General features: G+C 48.5%; 1 protein-coding gene across 1 annotated transcript in view; it reads left to right on the top strand.

Moving 5' to 3' along the window:
- Positions 1 to 16,382, top strand: part of LOC126548108 (lysosomal alpha-mannosidase-like) — a 518,622-nt gene that overhangs the window by 132,677 nt on the left and 369,563 nt on the right. The gene's annotated exons all lie outside the window — the stretch shown is intronic.

Here is a 16,382-nt window from a genome sequence, read left to right as displayed (position 1 = left end):
CCCGCCTACATTGTCATATTAACAGATTGCACCCAGTTTAGAACAGCCATAGAGAGTCATTACTTAACATCTTAACTTAGAACAACTGCCTTTCTTTTCTCTCTCTGTTTTCTTCAATCACGCTGGATATATATATATATATATATATATATATATATATATATATATATATATATCCAGCGTGATTTCAACGCCGAATGTATGCTGAAAAGGTATCTGCTATTTGCGAATGCTTCAATAAGTATTCTCGTTACTTTTGGGTCACCCCTTGTACTTACACAGCACGCGCTTTAAAGACAACGCGGCACGCTCACTCGCGCATATTCTGTAGTTATCAGCAGTATTCACACCCGTGGCCCGAAATTTCCTTTTATTTTGCGTATGCTAGTGCGAAAATGACACAAATGAAGTTCTTTATGATTGATTTGTTTCTCTTCGTATTCGCCCAAGTGAGACGTGCACAAAAACGACAATCGCAGCAGGATTCGATGCTTTCAGTTTTTCGACCTCGCCAATGCAAACTCGCGCCTCGAAATGAACTGGAAATCAGCCCAAATAGCCCAGCACGACGCAGTTGTGTTTCGCCAGCTTACCGTGTTCGATGGCTCCTGTGTGGATTTCGTTGTGGTTATTAAACTGAAGAGCTTTCGTTGACTCTTTAGACCGTTTTCGTAGTTGGTCAGTGGTCAGACTCGGCGAGGAAAACGTTCTTACTCTCACTCGCTCGCTGGTTCGTTCATTCGTGCTATTGATTACATTGACAATAATCGTTTATGGTTTTTCCGCATTTATTATTATTATTATCATTATTACTATTATTATTATTATTATTGTTATTGTTGTTGTTTTTGTTGTTGTTGTTGTTGTTGTTGCTGCTGCTGCTGCTGCTACTACTGAAATGAAAAAAAAAATCCGAGCACACCTAAGCATTTCTTATGAGTTAATTGTGAATACAACAGCATTAATGTCCAATTGAACGCCGCTGAGCGGTCCTTCGAGTTTAAACTCCTTGCGGGCAAGCGAGCGCGTCGAGACACTTGGTGCGTTTTCATTTGGCCTTACCGAGACGCAGTCAGAGCGCAGGCGAGAACTTGCGCGGCCAAGGAACGCGCGAGTAACGCAGGCTTCCGAGAGCGAGGGTGGCGTGGCGTGGCGTCGCGGCGATGCCCTCTCCCTTCACGATACACCTGGCGCGCTAACACGGCAGCCTGTGTTCCCTTTCGCCCGCTCTGTCCCGTCGAGGCCCGAGCCTGCAAGCTCGAGCCAGCGTCGCAGCCAATGGGGAAGTTAGGTGCCGTTTTTTTTTCGCTGCTACAGACGCCACCGGCTTTTTGGCTCAAGTGTCCATTTGACGCTTTCGCATCAATAAATGAAAGATATTTAGTCGCCCTTAATGGTGATGACTGCTCGTTTTCGCATAATACCACTAATAATCATTTAATGACTCCTGCAGAGGTTTGCCTAGTGGCATATGCCGATAGCACGCTACTCGAGGCGGGTATGATGAAAACTGAAACGATACGCACGTGCGCAAAACACGCCACAACACTCGAGAAACTTCGAGACCCGTGCCACGAAGGAAGAAAGTTAAAAGTGCTGTCTTCGTGCGAGACGCAGCGCCACCAACATGGGTTCCTCCGCTGGGCGCGGCGCATTGTCTCGCATCGGGCCCTTTGTTTTCCGGTCGTCGGCCGAGCATGCGAGAACTGCACATGGCTTTCGCCCCTTCGGTCCGTGCCTGCGCGACGAGTCTCCCCTCTCCGGTGGTGGCGGTGGGCGTTCGCGTGGGCGGCGTGCGTGACCCGCGCGCGGTCCCCCGCTGGCGTTCGTCTCCGGTGGCCGGGACGACGTGCGCGCCGGGCGAAGTCGCCCGGGTTTATCTCGCCGGTCTCCCTAATTAGAGCTGATGAAGATGGATGCCGGTGCAGTACAACGCCCCCTCCCCCCTTCTCCCCGAACGCTGCCCCATGCAGCGCGGTGAGCTGTACGCCACCGTGTTCTTCTCTGCGCCGTTGTCGGAGGTGGTGGGGCGCGCGGCTGAGACGCCCAAGTCTGTGTAGCCCCGAACTGCGGCTCGTCGAACAGGGAGCGAACAGTGCAACGCCTCGCGCGTGCGCTGGCAGTGCATACATGCAAAGTAACCGCGACACGGCAGTGGATACATGCAAATCAACCGCGACACGGCGGTATGGCAGCTTCGTGGGTGTATGGCAGCTTCGTGGGGAAGTGGCACGAAGTTCGATTTCTGTATTCTCTGTTCGATTTGTGCCTTCGCCCGAGTGGCAAAAGTTGCTGTCAGCATTTCGCCCGATAAATTTGTGTATTCGCTCACAATGCGGCCTTCGTACCTCACTCCTCAAAAAAAGATCATTCTGGTGATTTTTGAACCTCCTTAAGAATCTGCGCACGTAAAGAAAAAGAAAAGACGCTTCTGCGATGAAAGTTGCAGCGATGCTCCGTCTGCTTCCATTGTTCTGCCGTAGTGTTTATGGCGCATTCACATTCTGTAAAAAGCATATTTCTAAATGCAGGCAATACTGCCCAGTACAACGCCTGTATTGGGCAGTTGTACTGGGATTATTGCACTACAACACACACACACACACACACACACGCACACGCACGCACACACACACGCACACGCACGCACACACACACGCACACGCGCGCACGCACACGCACACGCACGCACGCACACGCACACGCACGCGCACACACGCGCACACACGCGCACACACGCACACGCACGCACTCACACGTGCACGCACACACCACACGCGGCTACGCAATCAAATGTGCCAACTATCACGGTGCTTTGCCGGAACATAGTTTCTTCTAAAGAAAAAAAACTAAGAAAAATTCTATCGCGTATTTAGGTTAGGCGCACATTAAAATAAACACGGTATATAGGTCCCGTGCCCTCAAAAAGGTAATCTTTTTTGGCGTGTAGGTGCATTTTTCGGATGTAAAGACCCCACAACTATTATTGCTGTAGTTGGTAACCAGCTGCCGTGCAGCTAAGCGACGCACAGCAAATTATAATTAATTAGTTAGCGAATTAATCAACGAAGGAACATGAGTTCAATATCGAAAAGTGATGTGAACATGCTGTTTACTTGTTCCTGTCCCAGTTTTTAAGCATGACGGGCAGGCGATTGACTGCACGCAAATCTATAGCCTCGTGACTTGCCGACAATTGCGCCGCGCCCAAGGGCCGTTTTTTATATTATGAAAGTTTATTAAAGCTGTAGTTTTCGAGCGCACCATCCAGAAGCCCAACGAGAGACAGTTGCGCAAGACCACTCGACGAACGAGCAGGGCGTAGGTGTGGCAGCGTGCAAATGATCCAGCGCACCAGGCCCCGTCGGCCTGCCCAAATGGACCACGCAACGCCTTCAAATGAATCTTCTCAGCGCGTCCTCTCGGCAGCACCACGTCAGACATTGCAGCACTCGGAGCGTCTCTCAACAAGAGGCTTGCGCAACGTGGCGAGTGCAGGACACTCCGGCAAATAATGCCTAAATATTATTAATAAAGATGGTTTACTCTCTCAGCGGCGAACACCCATGTGTGCACACGCGTGCGCATCCCCTGTTTTGACTGCTCTGGACCTTTCTCACCACATTCGCTCTTCCGCCGTGAATAACCGATACAAGCCAGTCCTGCTTAAACCGGTCCGCATTACCTTTACCTTCTTCCTCTCCACCTATTTCGACGTTTGTTTATTTTCAGCTTAGGTGCTTCGTTGCCTTTGCGTGACTGCGTTTACCAAGTAAAAAAAACATTGTGCCTGATTTGTTTTGAAACCCTTAGAAACCGCGTTACATCAGCGCACGGAAGCCTGCAGCTGTACACCCTGCGCAGAAGGGAACAGGAACGCAGGCTTGTCGCATAGGTTCAAACCCTTTGAACGTATGCCTTTCACTCATTATAATAATTCCGCTGAACTTCTTGCCAGGCTATGTCGTTGGTTCCCTACGTCGAGCACCGAACAAATTTCTCAAAGTTATATAACCGTGACGGTGCCTATGCAATGCGAGCAGCTGTGGGCTCGCGATCATGGTTCTGGGCCAGCTTTCGCTTATTGCAAATACTTACGTATGCTGTTGAGACTCGCACGTATACAGCTACTATGCTTAGTTATAGGCCATGTGCAAATTACTGCTGCTACTATAAACTACTACTACTACTACTACTAGTACTACTTCTACTACTATACTTTACTGTATTCACATGAAAACATACCTGATCAACATAAACCGGAATGAAAGTTGGCAGCTGTCTCCTGAAAGGAACACCGCGCCAACATCTTCAAGAAGAAAGCGTCAGAACAAACAACCAAAGAGAGAGAGAGAGAGAGAGAGAGAGAGAGAAAGAAAGAAAGAGAGAGAGGTGAAAATAACACGTTGGTTCACACAAAACCCACCCATAGCTGTACAAGCGAGGGTAAATTAAACGGAGTGGTTGCCGATGGTGACTTTCTAGCTGATTTTGGCGGCATTGGTATATACTTGCTGTGTGCTGGATAATATTACGCGTTAAAAATTTGTCTGGAAGTCGGATAAGGTAATCAATTTTGGACAACAGAATTATTAACCGGATGCGCGTTTTATCGCGTTTTGCTGGACCCAATAAAAGTTTACTCGCTCACTCACTCACTCGCTCACTCACTCACTCACTCACTCGCTCACTCACTCGCTCACTCACTCACTCACTCACTCACTCACTCACTCACTCACTCACTCACTCACTCACTCACTCACTCACTCACTCACTCACTCACTCACTCACTCACTCACTCACATCACCTGACTCCTGAATGGCAAACTTCATGTGGAAATTAGCGTTTACTAACTTTATGTGGGTAACGCAATACATACACAATGGGCTTAATTAAGCCCTGGAATTGAGTCATAGTCTTGTCTTAGATCCTATTTTATTAAAGTTTGGACACTTCAAACATTCGATAATTCAAACAGAGTTATGTTGCGACTACGGGTTTGAGTGAAGGCGAGTCAACTGCGATTGCACACCCGTTCCGCACAGAAGGCAAGCGAGGACAAGCTGCTCGTTGCTCAAACGGTCGGAAGAGTGCGCAGAATTGCGCCGAGTGCATGCACCGTCGGTCACGGTCACTACGCCGGGAGCGGTATTCGACGCGCCCTTCGCCTTCACACATTCCGCGTCTGTGTGCGGATCCGTGACATTACCGGTTACTCTGTGGCATTGCCGTCGCAGTCAATGTCGTGCCGCCTTGAACTGGAAAAATCGCTCGAGCAAAGCGGCGTTCGGCCGCCATGCGAAGCGGCGGGGCGTATCTATTCGCAATGGAGTTACTGTATATGCTTCGTTGGTAGTATATACAGTAACTCTAATTCACAACACCGCCGAACAACGAACGGCGCCCAGCTCTACCTCAATGGGCGCGTTTGCCGCTGTCGCTCGTTGGGTACCGCGCCTCTTTGCTTTCGCACTGAAGTGGCCCATGACCACACTTTGCTTAGTTTTCACCTGTCTCATCGCTGATTCAACGTCCTCAAAGAACTGTTCCGTTTCATTATATCATTGTTGGATGTTGGTGTTTATGGATTTTTACTATACCTTTGATCTTATTTGGTTTTATTAAAATGAACGCTGCGGATTTAACCGATGATGCCCGCTGCGTCCTTATGCACTAGAAATCCTTGTCTCGTATTATCGCATATTTTAGCTCTTTAACAGAAGACGTGCCCATCAATTAGTATACTATCAGTGTTTCACCAGCTATCCTAACTTCGCTAACTTGAACGACATTCCAAGTGACGATGGGTAATTCCCTAAAGCGGTCCGCTCAGCTGGCTTCATTCGGTAGGGCTCGCGCATTTGACGTACAGGTTCAGTTTCTAGTGGCAGCTTCTCAGGATCCAGAGATTCTTATCACCCTCTGCTGCGCAGCATCAAACGTCTGACCACTGTCTTGGTCAGGTGCTCCCCAACAGCTGGGGATCAAGGGCCTAGTATCAATTGCGACGTTCGCGGCAGCGGTATATGGACTAAATACTGCGCCACGGAAGGCAGTACCTCTTCTCTTTTTGAAAGTGTGTCGGCTTTCCTATTTTGGTTGCACCTGGACTATACTCGAGGACAACTTTCTGTGGCAATGAAGGGAAAGCAATACCCGGCAAAGCGCGCACTATAGCGAAAGCGCTTCTGAAAAGAGTCCCGTGTTTACATCCACGTTAGATTAAGCTGGGGGAACAGAAACCATAAACAACTTATTAGCAACAGATATACAAGATAAAACACACCACTGAATGTAAAGGCTTACTTATTTTGCGGCTTTTCCCTTCCGCGTCTGGACAAACGCGAAACCGTCGCACGTGAAGCTGCGTCGATTCAGCGTCTGTTCCGAGCAACCAAAAGCACTGTCAAACGCTGGCGGACTACTTGGCGCGGTAACACATGTGCACAAGCTCCGCCCCCGTAGCTTTCCCTTCATTGCCTCAGAAAGTTGTCCGCGAGTATAGTATAGTCACATTGGTTTTCCGCTGTATACACGTTTCCTCTCCCCCCTCCCTTTTTTTTTTGTTTTTCGCATTCATTCGCTGCTTCAAGCGTGAAAAACGTAATGGCTTAGATAACGATTCGGATCGAAGACCTTGAGCAGAGAAATTGTATCCTTGCCTCGACTCTATGGCACCACTTGCATATTGCGGTCATTGCTAGCTGGGGCTCCTGCGAAAGGACGCAAGTACGAACTGCACGTGATCCAAGTTTACTCTTTTGTTGTAAAGTATGCGAAAATAATTTTGCCGTATAGCTGTTTTTCTGAGTTTGGCCAATGGTTGAAAGACCAGCCTTGTCTAGGAATGCTACTGCGGATTGCATTCTGTTGTAGCAGGAAAAAAAAAAGTTACATACAGCTGACTCTCCTTGCATACGCTCAAGCCGGTTAATATGATTTTGGCTACGGTTCTACGTGAGCTAGGTCGCGCGAAATGCACAGCTTGCATGGAAGTCTAAATTAACTCAATGCCTAGTGGAGCTTCGCAGTCACTGGTTTTCTCAGTCTTGCCACATTATCGCACGAAGGTCTCGAGAGCGGCGTATTTAACGGCTCGGAGTCTGAAGTGCGTCGTGAAGGAATCGAGAATGAAGTAACGCGGTGCCCGCCCAGTAGCTAATTGACCAACTTGAGAGCTACAGACGCCGTCAGCGGCGTATATACTACTAGTATACCTCATACGCTCGCGCGTGCGCAGACGCTTTTTTAGGGTGTGAGCTCGCGGGAGAAATCTGTAGTTACAAGCACCGCACGCGCAGCGCCGGCTGCGAGAGGTCATCAGGCTGGCAAAAAAAAAAAAGAGCAGAAGGAAATGAGGTGGGTGGCGCGGTAAGCTCTTCTCCCGAGTATTCATGGTCACGTCCGCCGAAAGCGGCGATATTCCGGCCGACCGCGAATAAACGCGCGGCGCCGACGGCGGCCCAGCGTCCCGACGCCCGTTTCTTCCCCCCTCGTTCTGCTCGCGGGCGCTTTCACTGGGAGCGCGTCTTTTATTTGACTTTCTCTCCTCGCGTGGGCGGAGAAGGGGGGAGTGCGCGTGTCGCAACCGGGCAGCTGGAAAGCGGCTCCGGAGGCACATATACCGCATCCGCTGCTGCATATCACGCGCGCGCTTCCGTGGTCCCTCGTAGTCGTAGCGCGTACCTCGTGCAGTGGAAAACTCAATTTCGCAAGAATGGCGTGCGTAAATTTGTATAACTGCTTTTGTTTCGCTTCTTGTTCTTTTTTTTTTTTCTTGTCGGTACGTACACGTGCGCCGATATGTGGTACTCGCCTCCGTGTTCTGTAATGGTCATGTTTGCCCTTTTGGGAATGCACGGCAATGGGAGGCCGGCTCTCGAAGAAGCGAGCGCAAGCCGGAGTTCATGCTCGAGGCTCGTGCTTCTGCGAGCACCGCGATAGTGATACAAACACGCGTACATGTAATTTCTTTCTTTTCCTTTTTTTTTTGAAGCTTAATTTGCTGTGCTTTGAACTGCAGTGTATTGTCAATGTCATTACAAGGAGCCTCCGAAACGTATCGCGTTAGCTTGCTGAGGGCGGCACCTAGTTCTGCCTTCCAGGCTCAGTATTACTGTATTCACATCTTTGAAGTAATAATACTAGAGTGATTAAAATTAGGTAACGTTGTTGTTGAAGTCGGTAGCACGCAAGGTGTGTGTGTGTGTGTGTGCTTTTGTGAATCTTTACTGGAGGACAACGTAAGAATTACGCACGAAGTCTACCCAGAATACCGCACTGCACCTGCCCACTAAATTAGGTTGTCACCGACTATAGTGTGCATGACTTTTTGCCTGACAAGACCAGATTAGTGAGCAAGCGAACAAGAAAGAGCAACCAGGGAATCGATGCACAAATAGGTTATGAGCACTAATTATGCCCTGTCATGGATTGCACGCACTGCTTTCTGTGTGAAGCAATAAACGAAAGCTGCAGAATCAGTGAGGGAAGCGCGGGTCTTTATAATTTGGCAACGAGACTGCAGTACCGCTGAACATATATTTAATTGATTTTGTTTATCGAAGCCGTGCTTGGCTGTATAAAGGCTGTATAAAGAAAGGGCACTCTCAGACGCTGTCATAACTAACCGGCCCGCACGTTATATTCGCTATGATTCCCGCATAAAAATAAAATAAAATAGAAACAAAAGCTAAATATACTTGCCTATGTCAAAAACTAGGCTGCTTTTCTATTTGCGAGCTCTGATTTCACGCTGTACCGACTCACAACTGAGTCTTTGCTATATTTGTCATATATGCCTCCGCATTTATGTAGGAATTCTCTTTAGTGCTACCGGCATAAGCAAAGAACGCATGCTCCAATGGTACGTAAATATCCCGCTTTAGGCCCCTACGCTATTTCTTTTTATATCACGGAGCAGAGGAAAAGGATGGAGGTCGCGGTCACGGCAGAGCACTGCGAAACGCCTGGCGCTTAGCCTGACCCGACGTTAACGTGCGGACATAGCGGGGCAGAAAGCGAAAGCCAGCAGTGACTGACCGCGAATTACACAACCACTACGGCGGGAAGGCGTGAGGCGTCTCTGGCATGTGCTGCACACGCGCGCGAGGCGGTCGATAGCTCTTGGAAGGACGACGCTCGAAGTTCGTTCCGCGCGGTGCGGCTTCCTTCTGATTGCGCAAAGTCGAGGCTGCTGTGACGGCGGCAGGCGACGCCTGCAAAGTGGGTGGGGGGAAATGCGGTGCGGTGAGGTGAGCCGAGGACAACACCGGGCAACGCGGCCTTGGTGAAACGGAGAGGGAGCGAAAGGGGGGAGGAGGGGGGGGGGGCTCTCCTCGTCCCTGACGCTGCCAAAGCGGGTGGTTGCGGGGATCAGGCTGAATTGCTCAAGGAGCCAGAATGAGATTGCTAATTACCTCTGATGGCTGGGCATGCATATAGACACCGCCGCGGTGACGAAACTCGGCCTCCGGTAGCGGGCCAAGTTGCTTTGCTTGCTTCCTATTATACGCCGCCCTCTGGTTTTCGACGAGGAAAGGAACAAAAGCGGCTGGTCGAATTTATTCATTGGGATGTTCGGCAAATAGAGAGTCGGGGGAGGGGGGGGGGGAAGGATGGGCTCTGATTGGTTCAGCACTTAATAAATGTATCCGCAAGCCAGGTTCTGTGACTGCAGCCGGATTATGAAGGATCTAAGACGGGATAAACATTAAACCATATTAAAAAAAGGTTGACGCTTTCTTTCTGTCTCTTTTTTGTCAAGGTCGGAGCTCATTAGGCAAATAGTTCAGTTCAGTTCAGTTTATTGTCCTTAAAGTGTCATTTGGAATATAGCTTTGGAACCATCGTTGGAGATGGTGCGTGCGGCCTCGACCGCATGCAGAAACGTACGCCAACCGCAGTTGGCGTGAGGCTTTGCACGGGATGACGTAACGTGCGACAGCCCGCGTGATACCTGCAGAGGGGCAATGAAGAGGAGGAGGAGGAAAAGGAAGGAAAGTTAAGGAGGTCAATCAGACTACCAGACTGGTTTACTCAGAATCAGACTGGTTTACTTCCCTACACAGGGGAAGGGGTGTAAGGGAAGAAAAGAAAGGAGAGGGAGGGAAGAAGGTACTATCGATGTGAATGCGCGCGGATGTCCATAACTTCACTCCTATAATCGGTCACTGAGGCCAGTCGCTTTCATGAAACGTAGCAGTACCAGCGTCGCTTTGTGAGCCTGCGACGGGTGGGGCAATGGTCCGAGAACCTTAATATGGTCTGTTATCTAATCGGCTTAACACCCTCAGAAGAACGTCGCGTTCGTTGTGATAGAAATTACAAAAACACAACACGTGCTCGATCGTCTGTTCACAGTTGCACGAGTCACAGATCGGTGTGTCGGACATTCCATTACGGAATGAGCAGCCTTTCGTAAAAGCCACCTCTAACCAGAGGCGGCCCAGTAAAGTTGCATCACGGCGGGAGAAGTTCGATGGAATCTGCAGCTTCAATGTAGGATCCCGCCGGTGGAGACGGCAGTTGGAGAAAATCGGGCTGTTCCACACAATGTATCAGTATTGGTTTGAGCAAGTAAACGAAGACCCTTCGTAGCGTCTGCCGTTGATAAGGGTATAGGAAGTGTCAGGGTTTCTTTATGGGCTGACCGGGCGGCATCATCAGCAAGGTCATGTCCGACGGTGCCACAGTGCCCCGGAAGCCATTGGAAGATGATATCATGTCCGTTTATGAGGGCTTGATGGAAAACCTCTCTGGTGTCAAACACCAGTTGTTCATGGGTCTTGCGTCGTAAGGCTGACTGCAGACTCTGAAGGGCTGCCTTGCAGTCACAAAAAACGACCCACTTTCGAGGTTTCGCTTATGCGATGTAATTAACAAGGGCACGTAGAGCGGCAAGTTCTGTTGCCGTAGAGGTCGTTCTATAGAACACTGAAAGTGATTGTAACTTGTAAGGCCGGGATGATAACAGCGCCTGTGGAGCTGGTGGCTGAGACAGATCCATCGGTGTAAATGTGCGTTCTTCGTTCATATGCCTCTTCCTCGTTCAGTAATGACAGTGTGGACTGATGTGGAGCCACTGTCGAATGACGGGTCTTGTTCTTAATTCTTGAAATCGTGCGGCGTACTTGTGGTTGTCGTAGGAGCCACAGGGTCTTGCTGCTGGTGTAAAGCCCGACGGAAGGTAGCCTTGATGTGTCGCAACAAGTTTGGAAAATGTGGCTTGAGGCCTTTGTGCTGGCGAAGCAGCAATATAGTGACTGGGTACGCGACACAGATGTCGAATGCATGTTCTAAGGCTGTCAATCGTTATATATGTTGGAACCAAGCAGCCTCAAGCAATCGTGATTGTTGCGTGAGTCGAGACGCATCGTGGTGGTCCAAGACATGTCCGCAGGGCCTGGTCTTGCAAACTTTCGGGGGTGCGAATGTTTGTTTTACATGTATTCGCCCAAATCGGCAAGCTGTACCGTAAAAAGACCAGAAATAGTGCTCTGTACAGCTGCAGCATGGACCGTACCGACGTGCCGCAGGTTTTTCCGCACAAGAACCTCAGTATATGTACAATGAAGAGGAAGACCACATTGACCCCAGAAAGGTGTCAGCCATGTCGCGCAGACCCCATTCTGCCTCCTCCTCTTTCGTCCTTACCGAATGGCGACAGCTATGATTGTTGGCCGCGTGGCGTCCATAAAAAAAGTTGTGACATAATCGCGAACCCACACACGAAAACTGTTTAGCTAGAGAGTCGGAAGCTGAGCCGTGTTGAACTAAACTGCTGGGAGCTGCGACCAAAGAATTATGTCGGCGACTGGGTGTATGCGTTCCTCTTATCGCTGTTTCAATGCAGGGCATTCTCGCCGCCTCAACCGATTGCACAGCATTTGTCGACGCGTTGGCAAGCGGTTGTCCACAATTGAGGGCGTTCATAATTAAACTAACACGTGTGAGCAATAGCTCCGCTTAATTACGAAAAGCAGCCGACACTGTCGGCGGGCCGCCCGGCATCGTCCCTTACGAAAACCCGTGACAGCTATTCTACGGTCATCTCACTTGTTACGCCCTGGAAATTGGCATCATGCGAGGCTTCCGCGTTGTGCCATGGCTCGGCACCCTGCCAAGAACAATACCTGTTAATGACTCGCGCAGACTCGCCCCGGCGGCGCGTGTCCTCGTCGGGAGAAAATTTAAAGCAGCCTGTAGAGTGACGGCAGCCGAAAGGAATAAGAAAGAAAGTCAAAAAAAATTATTACGCTACCAATTCGTACAAATCTTCGTGAAGTAGGGGCTCTTTAGAGAGGCAATCTGGGTACTGTGTTGGGTGCTATACAGTAGACACGTTTTAGCCTCCTTGGAACATGGCTGTACGCGTCGATGACACAGTAAGACACGAGAGTGTTGTTGAAGTACCTCAAGTCGACAGGTCTTGGCAACCGTGTGTAGGCTCGGTGCGAACCTTCAAATGTGCGCGAAACTGTGCTCTTTCTATATCCTTTCTCTCTCTCTTTTCTTCCCTATACCTCTTTCCCCACTGCAGCGTAGCAAACCGGACGTGCGTCTGGTTAACCTCCCCGCATTTCCTCTCTTCCATTTCTCTCTCTCTCTAGCCTATCGCCACACCGAATCACGGAGTCTGCAACTGCTTATTTTGTTTTCTGGCAAGCACAGCCATCGGGTGCTTAAAGGTGCTGATCGGTAATACTAAACGTAAGACTCATTCAGTGATTTCATTATCGATTACAGTCTTCCGTGCCTCTTTTGGCGCTATAATTGTGTTCACTCGAACATTTGTTCATGCATCAACATGTATTTTGCATAAGAAGCGAACTATTTCAAGGTAAGAGAGGGGATCGTTTTCAGAGCTGCTATAGTGGCGGATTGATGGGTCTTCTCTCTGGACGGGTGTAATTAAACGGGAGCTGGACTTCGTTAGCTCCAACGTCCATAGGAAATTTACTGGTCACACTTCAGTGAAACGGAAGTGCCGTGACCTGCTGAGACCTAAATACTTGCTCAATCGCAACACGCCACCAAATTAAAACCGTATCTGCGTCGAATTTGGCGGAATCGCCGATGTTTATTTGTGGGACTTCTTTGCGCGCACTCATACTTGTTTCATGTCGTCGACCTAAATTGGAAAGCGCTCGCTATTTGCGAAGAGCAGTCCACTACCGCGAACGACTGACCAAGCAACCACCTCGATCACAACAATGAAGCCCATCTGCGCGGAAAAAACGCAACGATATGATAAATCAGGCTGTCCGCGTCCGCGCACTGTCCCATCCGTACATTGTGCCCGAACCTTCCATTCACCGTACATCGTTCAACAATTCTGTACATCGCTATGCTTATATAGTCGTCAGTATTATTCATGTATTTAGAATAGATCTGTACATTACTTAAAATGTTCGATTGAAAAACTTTATTCGGTCGATTAATCTACTAATCAGATTTCTGGATATACGTACGTGAGCTAAAAATGAACTGATTAGTTTTGTGCATGAACTTCGAAGAAAAAAAAAACATGCTATTTGAACGGGCCTTTAATATTACATCAGCGACAGCTCGCTTAAGTGCTTGAGCGTCTCAAAGAGCTAGTTGGTGTTCGGCGATGAACGCAACCTTTCCAGTACGAAATCAGGTGGAAGCACCAAAGAAAACATTAAAATGGCAAATAGAGCGAAAGAAATGACTTCAGTTTAATAAAATAATGACGCTCTGGAAAGGGGGTATTTCTTCTAGTGGGGACATTTAGACAGCGTTTATTGTTTTGTTGCGTAATTTCGTAGAGAACAGAGTCGGCATCCGATACATCTGTAAAAGTTGTATCAGATGGATATACGTATACGCCATCTCCATATGCTGTCCTGATAACGTAAAGCTATTCCGAACTGTTCTATTCCAGTTCTGCAATCAACCATTAGCAAAACGACTGGTAAAAAAATTTGTCGGGCCACCCCAGCTTCGCCTGTCTGTCACGTGACGTCACGAAAACCACGACAACGCCCCATCTGATATGATATGCGCGCACTGATTATGCATGATTAGACCAAACAGAAAAATAATTATTCCGAATTCGATGCCTTTCGCCATTAACCCTGTGCTGTTGTTCAAACGTTGTTGGGCTTCGCCTGTCTGTCACGAGACGTCACAGAACCGCGAAATCTCACCGCGTCGTCAAAGTGAAGTGTACGCGTTAAAAACGAATTAATATGCCGAACAAAACTGATTTTTTTTAATGAATAGCCGGAGATTGCCCCGTTCCGAAAGTAATAGAAGATGGCTGCCCGCCGATCGCGCTGGGGAGCTACCGAGGTGCATGGATTTATTTGCGTAAAATAAAAATGTTTGCGTGGCAGTATAACGTTATGGAGCCATTTCGGCACGTATGCGAGGTTGATCTGGCAACTCTTCTTCGCTGACGATCCGTTATGGCGGCATCTTTAACCTTCCGGTGCACGCCGCCGCGATTTTTGACCAGCCACCGCAAGCTAAGTAAGGGGAAGTGGACCAATCGCAGACTATGGTGCCATCCTCCTCATTCGGTTATCTACTTTCACTGTGCTGGCTCCGCCCCATCGAATCTCTCTCTCTCTACTTGAACATGCTCCTCGCCTCTTGTCAGCCAATTAGATAAGAAAAACTGCTCCATGTGGGCAATGCTATTCGCTCTGAAAGCAAGAAAAGTGACCTCCTAAACGAGGAACGCGTTTAATTGGGCTTTGCAAACAACGCTGCGGGTTACCGCTCGATTATTGCGTCGTGGTTACGTAAATTTCGCCTCATGAGGTTGGAATAAAAACGGATTAGAATAGTTTTACATTATGAGGCCCCTGCGTTGAGTCATGTCGGGAGACCACGTACTTTCCGTGAAATGGAAGTCTGCGGGAGACCTTGAGAAAAACCGCTTCTGCGGTAAAAGTAGAGAAGAAGAAAGAAGGGAAACATGAAAAACAGAGAATTTATCTTGTGCGCAACGTAAAGAGTTGAGGGGATCCAAATAGTGTGGTGCACATCAAGAACTGGAGGGGTTAGCCTGGACAGTACACAAGATGCGACCGCCGATGTGTGATGAAAGATGAACAAACAAGTGAAGAAGGATGCTTATTAACCCGAAGGTAAAAATTGAGGAACTGAGCAGCTGGCTTTCAGAACCTTGACCTATTTTTGTGTCCGTTTCTTCTAGCCTTTTTTCTTTTTCTTCTTTACCGCTACCACAAATAGATGGCAGACACATGCGCATTCACTACAGGCCAATATAGGTCTACCCCATTGTGGGCGTTTATTGTCAAAGGATCGCAACGAAGGTGCGTTCTCTCTTGAAGAAAGGAGCACCGGCTGACGTTGCATCCACGCATAAGTTCACTCCCAGAATTTCCCACGAGGCTTACACTGCAACGATGCGAAAGATATTTGAATTTGTTGTCTTTCTTCGTCGGGAAATACGTGCGGTTTCTTTGTGCGGACGAAATACCGTCGGCGCGTCGTGTATCGTCACACTGCGAGCGGTTCGCATATCTAGCGTCATGCGACGCTTCGAAATTCGTGTAGATGAGCCATGGCATAAAGCGTCTAACGTGAATATTGTATAGGGTTTCTCAGCTAACGCTAGCCAAGCTGTTCAACGAAAACAAAGATAAAAAAAAAAACATGGTGCACGATACGACTATAAGGCCTGCAGTGTTCGGTTGTAAGACTTCTGGCGACCGAACGCTGTAGGCTTTATAATTGTATCTACCTTCAGGTAGCATGTGTGGGTTTATTGACCAGTTGCCCTCACCCAGAGAGATGATGTACTCGTGATGCCTGCGACAGAAAGGATGTTCCACATCCGCCGCCAAGGTTTGTGAGTGGTGGCGCTGGCTAACACTCCCAGGGTTAGTTCTCGTAGTAACACATAAATACCCCAGAAAGTGGATGGGAAAACGGCGCCGCGGTAGCTCAATTGGTTAGAGCATCGCACGCATAATGTTAAAACGTGGGATCGTTCCCCACCTGCGCCAAGTGGTTTTTTCATCCACTTTCATTTCCAATAATTTATGATTTCTTTAATTCAATTATTAAGTAGACATAATTTACCCTGTGTTGTCCTTGGTATCTTTGTTTGTTGGCTTTATTTTTTGTTAAATGTATTTAAGTAGAGGTCGGTACCTATGTGTGGCGCCGGCTACTCCTCTTCTCTTACATGATAGTTATAGTCGAAAAATTGTCAACAATCGCCAAACTGGACTAATAAACACATGAAGAAACATTTACGTACTAAGTGTCAGTACTGCAATATAAATAAATGTTCGCGCAACAGAAGAGTTCACATAGCACAAATTCCCAGAAAACCGAAGTGTTCGCTCGCAACACATGAGCTCACACGGCATAAATG

This window comes from Dermacentor andersoni, chromosome 1 (assembly GCF_023375885.2).
Source record: "Dermacentor andersoni chromosome 1, qqDerAnde1_hic_scaffold, whole genome shotgun sequence".
NCBI classification, from domain to species: domain Eukaryota; kingdom Metazoa; phylum Arthropoda; class Arachnida; order Ixodida; family Ixodidae; genus Dermacentor; species Dermacentor andersoni.
Note: the sequence above shows the minus strand (reverse complement) of the source record. Positions and strands in the feature narration are given on the sequence as shown.